The sequence below is a fragment of the Plecotus auritus genome (assembly GCF_963455305.1).
Source record: "Plecotus auritus genome assembly, chromosome: 11".
Lineage (NCBI taxonomy): Eukaryota > Metazoa > Chordata > Mammalia > Chiroptera > Vespertilionidae > Plecotus > Plecotus auritus.
In genome coordinates, this window is record NC_137777.1 from 10,229,426 (window position 1) to 10,233,569 (window position 4,144).

Here is a 4,144-nt window from a genome sequence, read left to right on the forward strand (position 1 = left end):
CCCTCTGTAAAAAATCAATAAAATATATTAAAAAAAAAAAAAAAAGGAAACTAACTCCGCAGTCAGGAGTCAATTACCTTCATCCTCGGTCTCCTGCTTCTTGTGTGCACATAGCTTTATGGGAATGTCACTTACATCCTATAAAACCTCCCCATGTAAGGACACGGTTCAACGGATTTTAGAACAGATAGAGTGCTGTGCAAGCATCATCACAATCCTGTTTTAGAACACGTTCACACAAGCTTCCCTCAGGCGTGCTGTATTCCCTCGGAGTTCCCTGAGACCGAGTCCATCAGTGTTCTACTCCCATCTCTGTGAAGGTGTCTTCTCCGTAATTTTCATTTCGGCAGAATTGTGCAGTGTCTAGTTTTGCTGTGCCTGGTTTCTTTCGCTCAGCGCCGTGTTTTTGAGGTTGATCTGTGATGTGGCACCTGCCAGTGCTTTGTTCTTTTCAACTGCTGAGTAGTACTCCATGGTAGGGCTATGGGACATTTTGTTTAAAAATATTTGAATTGGAGTGCTGGGCTTCTGGTCGTCTTGAGCGTGCGGGCTGTGAGTGGTGAACCTGTGGAGATAAAATATGCCTAAAAGCGTACGGAGTAAGTGGAAAAGGAAGATGCGTGCTGAGAAGAGAAAAAAGAATGCCCCAAAGGAGCTTAGCAGACTTAAAAATTTTCTTCACGTAGATACTGATGTTTTAATGAAAGATGTTCATTACATAGCAGCTGTGATGGTCCCCAAACATTCGGAAGAGAAACCCCAGGGTGTGGTGAGAGATGACAAAGATGACATGGAAAGGGAGACTAACGTTAAGAGAAACGAAGAGTCATCTGGACCAGCATGGACAGTGCCCCATGTGGAAGAACCGGAGGCAAAGAAAAGGGCTGGAGGCAAAGCGAGGAAAGGGAGGGGGGAAAGCAAAGCAAAAGCAGCGAAGGCGACTGAGGGTTTGGCCTGGCAGACGTTTAAACACTTGAAAGGTGCCCGTGGCACAGCCCTTTGATTAGAATGTGTGCACCGATTTCAGCTTCTACCAAATGAAAACCTTGTTTCCGTTTTTTAACTGGGCCTTTTTCTTCAATTCAAACCCAACATAACACCTCCAATTTGTTTTAGGAATTTGAATAAAATATTTCCTTTGATGAGTGAAAAAAAAATTGAATTGTTTCCAGTTTGAGATTACTAATAACGCTGCTATGGACATTCATGTACAAGGGTTTTTGTGAACATGTGTTTTTATTTCGCTTGGGTATGTATATACCCAGGAATAAAATTGCTTGGCCATATAGGAATTATACATTTAAAGTTTAGGAAACTACCCACATTTGCCGAGATGCCTGTACAATTTTAAATTCTCAGCATCAGTGTGTGAGGGCTCCAATTTCTCCATATTTTTCACCACACTTTTATTATTAGTCTTTTTTATTATGGCCATTCTGGTGGTTACACAGTGATATTTTATTATGTTTTTCATTTGCATTTTTCTAGTGATTAATGATGTTGAGCATGCTTGGGCATTTTATAGCTACTTAGATACCTTCCTTGGTGAAATAGCTATACAAATGTTTTTCCCATTATTATGTTGTTTGTCTTCTTCTTATTAAGTTGTGGGAGTTCTTTATATATTCTGAATGTCTTTTTTTTTTAATTAGTAGATTTACTTTTTAGAGCAAGTTTAGGTTCAGAGAAAAATGAGCAGAAGATATAGAATTCCCACATACTCGTTACCCGCTCCTCACCCCCCGACCATGCACATTCCGCATCACAGTACTGCATTTGTTACAACTGATGAACTTATGTTGACATATCATTATGAGGATTCATTCTTGGTGTTGTACATTTTATGGGTTTTGAAAAATGTACAATGACATGTATACACAATTGCATTATCACACAGAATAGTTTTGCTGCCCTAAAAAGAGAGCGCATGAAATCTGCTGATGTTCAATGTGCTTATTCAAATTTATAATAGTTTGTGATGAATTCATGCATCTTTTTAAAAAATATATATTTTATTGATTTTTACAAGGAGGAAGGGACAAGGATAGAAAGTTAGAAAGATCGATGAGAGAGAAACATTGATCAGCTGCCTCCTGCATGCTCCCTAATGGGGATTGAGCCGCCACCCAGATACATGCCCTTGACCGGAATCGAACCTGGGACCCTTCTTCAGTCCGAGGTCTGACGCTCTATCCACTGAGCCAAACCGGTTAGGGCGAATTAATGTATCTTAATATGTTTGTTTATTTCTGGGTTAATTTCCAAAGCCCTTAAATACCTATTTTGAAAAAAGACCTTGTTTTATGGAGAATTTGCTAACCCCTTTGCAGTATTCAGGAAGTCCTGTCCTGAATAAATTTTTAATCCACAGTTATTGATGTCCATGTTTTTTTTTTCCCCATGAAATATCCATTGTATCATTGGAAGCATTAATGACTCACTACATCTTACAATACTGTTCTGATATAGTCTCTAGTATTTTCTTTTATCCATTGATGTGTACTTTGCAAAATCTGCTGCTGTAACTTCCTTGATTTGGCCATAAGGTGTCAATGAAAAATGGTCAGAAAACAATGAGTGCTCATATTTCTTTTTCAAATAGTTCTTAAACTGTCAAGGAGTGGCTATTGTTCAGCCATTCCATCAGGATTAACAACTAAGCTTGTTCATATGCCTATATGGCAACTATGTCACAGCTGTCAACTAGGTCACAGTAATTATAAGAGTCACTTCAATTAAAGAGATATTAAAATGTGGAAAAAAGCCTGGCCATTGTGGTTCAGTGGTTGGGTATCAACCTTTGAACCAGACCGTCATGATTTGATTCCTGGTCAGGGTTCTCTCTCATCATTGATGTTTCTCTCTCTCTCCCTCTCTTTCCCTCTCTGAAATCAATAAAAAGTATTTTAAAAATGTGAAATAATATGTGTTACAATTGAGGAAATATGTTAATATTGTAATCCTATTTACTCCAGAGAAAAATCTAGGAATAGATATTTTTTATTGCATCATATCCAAGAGGGTTGAGAAAAAAGAGGTTTTTACCCATAAAGGGCTTGTATACATAAAATTATCTTTCAGAATGAGCTCAGAAAATAGTCATTGAGAGAATCTGGTTTATTTCTTCTTTGCGTTCATTTTTATTGAGACTATAATTTTGTTAAAAAGACAATAAAAAGCATTTCACTGTGATCTGAGACAAGGAGAAGGACTTGTCAAGCTGGCTTAGAACAACTTGAACGGAGTCAAAGTCCTGTCTGTAGGGAGCTTTCAGATTAGAAACTGGCTTTAAAGTGTGGGATTAATCTATTTTTGCCTTTGCGTATTAATACTTTTTAAAATTCCTGACATTCAAAGAACTTTAAGTAGGTTTTATCTTTATCTCTGTTTTGTACTTAGTATTTCAAAACCCTTATGAAAAACTAGATCACAGCAGAGGGAAACGAAAGGAGGGGAAATGAGTATTTTTATCCTCATCAGTCACTTCTGCACACAGGGAAGTGCTGTTCTGCAGCTTTCCAAATGGCTTGTCTTACCATCTGTCACAACCTCGGCACACGTGCCTCTAGGGAGGGCTCGGTGGTTGACAGAGAAATGAGGAGCACACAGTGCCCAGCGGTTCCGGCTTCTGGCCACACGGACAGCCGTCATCAGACTGTGCATTTGAAGAGCTGGAAGGTATTGCGCAGATTATGTAGACTCGCTAACGCAAGGACAAAAGACTACAAGAGGCCGGAGAAGTAATGAAAATGGGTAGAGAAGGCCAATTTTTTTATTTATTTTGCCTATAGTTCTTGAAACACATGGTCCTCTCAGTATGTGTATCTTTTTCCCATTGGCAGTGACATGAATAGGCAGAAATATTTCTCTGAGCAAAGCAGTCGTGTGAGGGAAGAGATACGTGGCAGAGGTTGGTACACTATAGCCCAGTGTCCAAATTCAGCCTGTTTCCTGTTTTTGTAAATGAAGTGGGGTTGTTTTAGAACACCGTACTACGCGTTTATGTATGTATTATCTATTACTTTTTCACAAGATAATGATGAAGTTGAATATTTGTTATAACAACTATGTGACCCACAAATCCTAAAATATTTATTATGGCTCTTAACAGAAAGCGTTTGCCAGTCCCTAATAAGTGGCCTCA

The 4,144-nt window shown here is 38.7% G+C and overlaps 1 pseudogene across 1 annotated transcript; it reads left to right on the plus strand.

Moving 5' to 3' along the window:
* Window positions 1-580: 580 nt before the first annotated feature.
* On the plus strand, window positions 581-1,003 carry LOC308236636 (protein LLP homolog; annotated as a pseudogene). The gene has a single exon. The product of its transcript is annotated as a protein LLP homolog (transcript).
* The last annotated feature ends 3,141 nt before the right edge of the window (window positions 1,004-4,144 follow it).